At 47.2% G+C, this 8,530-nt stretch overlaps 1 long non-coding RNA gene across 1 annotated transcript; it reads left to right on the top strand.

Annotated features, from left to right (window-relative positions):
* The first annotated feature begins 194 nt into the window (after window positions 1–194).
* LOC113630154 (uncharacterized) lies at window positions 195–5,150 on the top strand. Its single transcript, XR_003436838.1, has 3 exons — window positions 195–4,272; window positions 4,469–4,519; window positions 4,959–5,150. It is a non-coding gene; the product is annotated as an uncharacterized LOC113630154 (long non-coding RNA).
* The last annotated feature ends 3,380 nt before the right edge of the window (window positions 5,151–8,530 follow it).

Here is an 8,530-nt window from a genome sequence, read left to right as displayed (position 1 = left end):
GCCTGGCGGCGCCGAGCGCCCAGCTGCCCGCGCCCGGCGCGTGGACGCAGAGCCCCGGGGCGGCGGCGGGCGGCGGCGACGGCGGCGGCTCGGCCGGAGGAGCGCGCCCACATAGACGAGGACTCCGCCCGAGAGCCGCGAGCCGGCCGCGGGGCGGGGGCGCGGAGCCACGGCCTCGGCGGCGCCGGCCGGAGCGCGGGCAGCAGCGCGCACCGTGCCGGACACGCAGTCGCGAGGGCGGGGTCCCGTGGCCGGCGGGAGCTCCGGGATCACGGGCGCCGGCGGCAGCCGCGAGCCTCCATCTTGATTTCAAATGGGGAAGGAAGGAGGGGGAGGGGGGAAATCACGGCAGAGGGAACCCGGGTGAAAGGAAAAGGGAGAGCAGGGAAAGGAGAGAGGAAGGAAAAAAAAAAAAAAAAAAGAGGGGTTTCGGCAATTTCCGGCGAATATCGTCAGGGGCCGGAGCGTGGGCTCGGCGGGTGGGCGGGGCCTATGGTGGGCGGGGCCTGGCAGGAGAGGCGGGGCGACGCCGGGGTGCCGGTCGCCCAGAGAGCCGGCGGATGCCTGTGGGAGCGTTCAGTCTTGCTCCTTCTCCCCGGCAGCTGCAACCCTTGGAAGGAGCAGGAGCGCTCTGACCAGCGAGGGCGGCCCTTTCCAGGCCCAGCACTGCGCCTCCCGCCGGGCGCTCGCTCGTGCTACGCGAGGCCGTCCTCGGGGCGCTTGAGCTGTTCACTGCGGCTCTCGCCCGCGGGGCCGGCTGACTCCGGCACGGGACCGGTGTGTTTCTCGTTGGCGCAGCGCGGGCGCCGGCACGTAGACGGGGCTCCATAATAGTTGTTGAATAGAGAGATCGTGAAAATGGGTGTTGTGTACTCCAGTCCCGGAGGGAGCAGATCAAGCCTCTGAACTCCTGGGGGACGTCTTCTCGTCTGTAAAATGGGATTGCGGACTCACAGCTACCCCACCAGAATGTAGAGAATGGGGAAGGTGATGGTGGCTGAGGAGACCAAAGGACATGAGGGGTAGGTGACCTCAAGCTTTAAGGAAGACCCGTGTCAAGCCAGCATTTGACAAATATTCAGGTACAAACGCCTATGACGTGGCTGCAAGCAAAGGGAGCAGAAGTTATGGGTGTCAGAGGTTAAAGGAGCCAATGCTGCCGAAAACAAGGAGAGAGAGAAACAAGATTGATTTTAAAAAAACAATAAACAAAACTGATGAATACTGATGAAACCAGAACACATGTATACTGCAAATGAACAATTGAGTAAATAACTAGTGGGTGGTGGATACCAGGTTTTTCACTGTTGGAGGGGGAGGCTAGAATGATCCCTGTGGTACGGGATTAGAGTTGGAAACATCAGTATGAATTCATGTTTAGCTTAATATAGATACAGATGGATATATAGAAAGATTTACAGATATGTATATTTACAGGGGCTAGTACATGTACACATATTTCCTTGCTCTGTCAGCTGAGTGGGCTTAGAAGTAACACTCCTGTAGCAAGATGCACACCAGGCACTCAGATCTTGTTATTAACACCATTCTTCAGTAAAAGGAACCTGGGCTCTTCAGGGGGATGGCTGACTCTAGGACTAGGGCAGGAAATATACAAGAGAGCCTGGAGCATCTTGTTGCGCCAGAAGGTAAGGAAGGGCTCAAAAAAAAAATTTTTTTTTTAATTAATCAACAACCAGAACAATGATGGGGACACAGGAGCCAACTGAAAGAGCTCCCAGTGACCAAAGCTGTAACAGTTTGAACAGCAAAATAAAGCAATATTTGATTATACCCAAAGTATAAAATAAATATCCATGAGTCCATATTGATATAATTCGATGATTGAATAAGTAACTAATTGAGAGAGAAGAGACAAATATCCCATGCAGAAAAATTCAAAATCATTACCTAGATACTCTGCCCTCAATGAGATGGAATAGAAATTCCCTGTCCTTAACTATGGGCTGCACTTAGCGACTTCCAGAGTACGAAATGGAAAGAGGGAGGGGAGAGTAACTTTACAATGAAGAAAACTGATAAACACTACTTCAGCCACATGAGCAAGGTTAACAGCAGTGATAAATCACATGGATGGTATATACCCTTGATATGACGGAATGAAAATGGCACTTTACCTCTGTGGTCTTCCTCCCAGAAACACAGTCTAATTATGAGAAAAACATCAGAAAAATCCCAGATGAGAGACAGTCTACCAGTACTTCCCCAAACCACTAAGGTCAACAAAAATAAGGAGAGTCTGGAAAACTGTCACAGCCAAGAGGAGCCCAAGGAAACATGACAACTAAATGTAATGCAGTATTCTTAGGGATCCTGGAACCAAAAAAGGACATTAGGTAGAAACTAAGAAAATATGAATAATACATGGACTTTAGTTAATAATAATCTACCAATACTGATTCATTAATTGTGAGTAATATGGGAAAATTGGACATGGGGTATATGGGAACTCTGTACTATCTTCACAACTTTCCTGTAAATCTGAATCTATTCTAAAATAGAAGTTTATTTTTTTTTTAATTTTTAATTGTATGTAGAATCTCAAAAAGAAAAAATTCAGTAAGTCCAAATTTCTCAGGTGTGCTGCCCATGTTTCTTTTTCTTAGTTTTCTGTTGGGTAATTTCTATCTCCAGCTCTTATTCCTCCTCATGGCTTACTCCTAGTTCAGGGAAAACAATTTCCAGGAATTTTCTTTGTCAGTTGAGTACATTCCCCTTCGTGCCTTCTCCCCAAGGTTGCAGCCAATCTCCCAGAGGTATTGGTGGCATCACAGCATGGGATGGGGATGGGGAGATTGCATCCAGTCCTTGGTCACTATGGGTTCATGCTGGCGCTGGTGCCGATGAGTGTCCCATGTGTGTCTGCCTCCCCAGTGCTCCTGCGACAGGCATTGCCGTGACCTTGTCTTCTGATGTTGCATTCTGCTCACCCAACCCCGGGGCCCCCTCTGTAGGTCTGCTGGCAGTCAGCGCCTCTCCTGAGCTCCTCCCAAGCAGTCAGGAAGACATTCAGCTGCTCACTGGGCTGCTCAGTCCCACCCCCTCCCACCCCACCCCAGAAAGTGAGGCCAAATTCTCTCTGCTCCCAGATCCCTCAAGTCCACCTGGGCACAGACTTCCTTTCTCAGAGATTCACATCAGGGTCTAATGCTATCCATTTCCTCTCCCACAAATTGCAGAATTATTATTTCCTCTGCAGGAAGAAAACTTCTCTCCAGGTTTGACATGCTTTCTTCAAAATCTTTTCTTTGGGACATAACCTTTGTGTTCTTAGGAGACTCCGTTTTAAATTTATAAACGCTTTCCCTCCAATTCTTCCCTCTGCCATAGGTTCCAGAAGTGTCTCTTGAAATTCAGAAGCCAAGTGTCGACTTCTTTCTTTCCCTCTGCCTCCCTCCCATAGTATCCTGTCCTGCAGGTAGTGAATACAAATCCCCCCTCTGTTGCCTAAATGGTGGAGAAAGTTCAAAAATTTGAAAATATCAGAACTGCTGGGGGGCAGGGGGCAAACTGGATGTCATTCAGTCACAGAAAGATCAGCAATCCCTTAGTGGTGGTACTTGGGAAGTGTCAATTGGAAAAAGCTAACTCCTGCTGGAGGGTTCTTGGGTGGAGGCAAGTTCTAGATGTTGGGAGTTGGCCTGAAAGGGAACGTTGACTGCATGGTAATGACTGCTAAGGGTGTTGGGATCAGAGTGGAATGACTGGTGTGTGTTTGGACAAAAAGAACTCTCTAGTGTTGAGACCCAGATATTGACCAATTCTTCTGTCTCAGGTAGAGTCATTTCCAAGAAATCTCAATAGAAGACTTTGTGTCTGAGTGTGGGACGTGCGGGAAGGCTCACCCAGACTGCAATAAGAGAAAGAGGCTGCACACAGGGTTTTTTTTACCTTCTGCCATCTGAGCATGTGTAGGGGGATCTAAACAGGGTTTCATGACAGCTGCTGTTGATCCTGCCCCACTTTCAAAATTCAGCTCGAATTTCATCCCCTTTCGTGAAGCTGCTACAGTACATTAACTCGAATTGACCTCTCCCTTCTCTGTATTCTGGAGTACCACTCGTTCTGGCATTTGATCGTGTACTGCATTATATTATTTGCATCCTTTGCGTTTAATGTCTTGCCGACAAGATGGGGAGATCCCTTGCAGTCAGCACACAAGCATCAGCCTGTCTCCTGTGTGCCTAGATCTATACCAGTCCCCAAGCCATGGGGCAAAAGAAATGGAGAAAGCCAGTTGGGGGACACAGGGTAAGTTGTCTAGTCAATATCCTTTCTCTCCTTCTTATCAGAACTCATGCCTGGCTAATATACTCTATTTCCCAGCTCTGAGGGCTATGTGACAGAGTGCTGGCCACTGAGTGGAAGGGACTGGGCAGGTCTCAGAAGAAAGAGTTCAGACACAGCAAGGGCATGCACTTAGCCCTTTGCCCTTTGTCCTCTTCAGAACACAGACAAAATACTGGAGGTGAAGAGGCCATCGTGTGACTGCAAGAAGGTAAACATGAGAACAGAAGCACATGGTACAGATGGATGAGTGAGCTGCCCTTCTCTGGGCTTCTTATTACATAGAAACATACAAGAAAAAGACGACCCTGATTTAATTAGGTGGCTGTAAGTTGGGTGTTCAGTTTTGTTTTGTTTTGTTTTGTTTTAATTTATTTATTTGGCTGCGCCGGGTCTTAGTTGAGGCTTGCAGGATCTTTTTTTTTTTTAGTTGTGGCATGCGAACGGCATGCCAACTCTTAGTTTCGGCATGTGGGATCTAGTTCCCTGACCAGGGATCAAACCCGGGCCCCCTGCATTGGGAGCGCAAACTCTTAGCCACTGGACCACCAGGGAAGTCCCAGGTGTTTAGTTTTGTGCAGCCAAACCAGCTCTGACGGATAGACCAGTTATGGTTCTTTATCAGCACTTCTCAAACTTTTCCACCAAAGCAACCCTAAAGATGGAGGAGAGTGAAGAGGCGGGTGAAAGTTGTATCACTGGAGATCATGGAGAGGAACCGAAGCGGCCACCATGAGATGAACTTCAAAAAGCTGCCAGCTTTTTCTTAGAAATGCGTGTGAATTTTTCCTTCTCCTTACACATCTATATTTATTTTAATATATAAACAATGTCTTAACTCACTTACTAGTTGTTTTGGGTTGAATTGTGTCCTCCTCTAAAAAAAGATATGTTGAAGTCTTAACCCCCAAAACCTTAAATTGTGACCTTGTTTGGAAGTAGGGTCATTGCAGATATAATTAAAATGAGGTCATACTGGAGTAGGATGGGCCCCTAATCCAATACAGCTGGTGTCCTGATAAGCAGATAGCCATATAAGAATAGAAATGCACAGGGAGAACGCCTCATGGAGTTGGAGAATTATAGATGCATCTACAAGCCAGGAAACACCAAAGGTTGCCAGCAAACTACCAGAACCTAGCAGAGAAGCAAGGAAGGATTCCCCTACGGGTTTCAGAGAGAACACAGCCCTACTGGCACCTTGCTTTCAGACTTCTAACCTCCAGAACCAAGGCAATATATTCCTATCGTTTTAAGCCACCCAGTTTTTGGTTCTTACAGTTATGGCAGCCCTAGGAAACTCACAAACTAAACCCGTCCTGCAAACTTTTGAGCGAAACTGTCATTCTAGAGAGAAATGTATATGTTGATCTTATAGATAATATTTGATGAGTGCTTAAGATAAAGAAAAAGAAAGAATCTAGAGGAATGTGGCGAGTTCCAGGTTGAGAGGTTTTCAGGAGTGAATTGATGTTAATACAGACATACTATGGGAATGTCCAGATGCTCTGTTGAGCTACGGGGCTTTACGTCTGGCCAGAATTGGAACTCTAACTCTAAATTTGAGCTAAAGGGCATAAAAATACTGGAGATTTAACTTGACTAATCTGCTAAGGAAATGAGTGTGGAAAGTAAGTAGGGCATAGGGCAGAGGGCTGCCATATGCCATACAGTGGGTAGCACTGTGTGATGTGACTTGTGTCCTGAGAATCCCCAGCTGGTCCTGGGGCAGATTAAGGAGCAGGTAAAAGGAGGAAAGCGGACCCACAGGGGCCAGGGCATCTAATTCAGCCCAGGCCATGCTAAGTTGGCTCACAAGGCAGTACAAATAGACCCAGCTTCTTTCTTTGATTTGGGGTGACCTCCACTAAGCTACTAAAAGGTCCAAGCAAGAGCCCTACTTATTCTGCTCTGAACCTGTAGTCACAGGCATGGGACCCCCGGAATGGCTGCCTGGCCTTGTGGGTTGATTGGTAAGAGTCTTTTGAGCTCCTTCACTCCAGTAATTTTTTTAGCCATTGAGATAGCTCTGAATATACAAATTAAGCAAAGACACCCGGTGGGAGGTGGAAGAGAGAGTTAGGTGGAATAAGCCTGGCAAAGGAACAGGGGATGGAAATTGGGAGTTTCTGAGGTGGACAGGGGACAAAAAATATGTGTGTGTGTGTGTGCGTGTGCGTGTGTGTGTGTACATGCACACGTGTGTGCAGACACGCTTATGCATGTTTGTAGGGGATGAGTTGATGAAGATCTGGAAGTTCTGGTAGCAGGGAAACCCAATTATACATGAAGAAAAGATAAAGATAGATTTGGCCTTAAAATGAGCTCAGATTTGGAAGTTGCAAGGTTTTATTATTACTGGTATGTTAATGAGAAGAGTGTACAGGAGAAGTGACAATAGCTATATTTGCTGCCTTGGTTTCAAACTGAACTATGTTACAGCTCATTACTTAATAACTGCTGACTTTCTGTCCCTGTCCAGTAACTCAAAGAATTCCAAAGTGAGTCCCCAGACCCAAATATGCAGAATCTGAATTTCTACCAGGTGGGAAATTCAGTCGTTCTGATCCTGGCCAACTGCTGGTCTTCAAGATTTCTGTAAGGGATAAATACTCCTGGGAGCGCTAACACCTTAAACCTTTATCGCTTAATGCCTTTTAGAGAGGATTAGTGGATTAACCCAGCATCGGCAAGAGTAATAAGAGGGATGAAAGAAGGAGAAGAGCGAAGGCACCAATAAAAAAAAGCACCTACTCTGACTGCTTTTCACTGGTCTTACTGCCTCTGTTTAGTGTGGACCCTCAGAAAGTTCTGACCCTGGTTCCTTGGCAGAGGTAGTGAAGATTCTTATATTTGGGGGTCACTGATTACTCACTGAAGACCCCACAGGCAAAGGCCCTGAGGCAGCCTGTTCTGTTTGGCTATGTGAAGAAGGGAGGGGAGACCACCATGGCTGAGTGTGGGGGAACAGGAGATGCAGTCGGTAGAGCAGAGCAGCCTCATCATGTAAAACCTCATAGGTTAAAAAAAAAAACCTCATAAGTTCTTTGTAAGGACCCTGCCTTACAATCAGAATGAGATCACAGGTGTGGTTCACTGTCTAAGAAGACTCTGAGTGATTTAAGGTCAAAAGTTGGAGACTGTGTGGACTCCTCAGAATGTTAGAAAATAAAGCAGAAGTCTGTAAAAAGCTTGTAACGGACAGTCGTTGAGAGGAGCTGCTAGAAACCAGCAGCTGTCACACCCCCAGGGTAAAGGCTCTGGAAGATGCTTGAGGACCGTCACACCAACTAATGGGACCCGCGCCAGGCAGGGATTAACCCCCGCCCCGACCCTAGGCATCACAACCCTCCCCCCACTTCTGTCCTCTCTCTCTCTCTGGACAAACACAGTGACCTCAACAACCCTGAGGCAACCGTGGGGCTAGGCTAGAATGCCACCCAGCTCTGAGGTGGGGCAACATGCATATCAGACCAGGGAGGAGAGGGGACGTGGTACACGTGGTCTTTACGCTCTGCTCCGCAACTGGCCCCCGAGGAGCCACGCTACAGAGGACAATGTTTATGGGAGTCACAGAGGAGCAGGGGTGGCACCACGGGCTCATTGCCCACAGCACAGCCTTGGATGGAACACAAAGGCGTGTACAGGTGCTTGGTCCCTTCTCTGTGACTCCAAAATCCAAAAGTTCTGAAAATCAACGTCGTTTGTAACTCTTTTGGTGGCAAAAACTGACTTAAGATATGTGAGGTTATGGGTATACTTTATCTATCTCATTTAGGGTGAATCATATTTTTGCTGCAGAAATACTGCAGGATGTGATTTTGGGGATACAGCCCAAGAGCCTAGTGGGGGTATTAAGCATTTTACAGTATACAAACTGTGTTACCTTTCCATATCTGAAATTTTTTTAATGAACTTCAGACAGGGTCAGAATTGTGAACTCCGTCGGGTTCCTAAGGTTTTAGATAGGGAATTGTGGACATAGAGATTGTATACAAATGGCCAATAAGCACAGAGAAAGATGTTGAACATAATTAGCCATCAGGAAAGTGCAAACCAAACCACAGTGAGATACCACTTCACACCCACTAGAATGGCTGTAATCAAAAAGGCATCCAGAAACAAGTTCTTACAAGGATGTAGGGAAGCTAGAATCTCATTCCTTGTTGGTGGGAATGTAAAATGGTGCAGCCACTTCAGAAAACAGTTTGGCAGTTCTTCA

The sequence above is a fragment of the Aethalodelphis obliquidens genome, unplaced genomic scaffold (assembly GCF_003676395.1).
Source record: "Aethalodelphis obliquidens isolate GAN/ISIS:26980383/991018 unplaced genomic scaffold, ASM367639v1 scaffold29, whole genome shotgun sequence".
NCBI classification, from domain to species: domain Eukaryota; kingdom Metazoa; phylum Chordata; class Mammalia; order Artiodactyla; family Delphinidae; genus Aethalodelphis; species Aethalodelphis obliquidens.
This window is presented reverse-complemented; position numbering and strand designations above follow the sequence as displayed.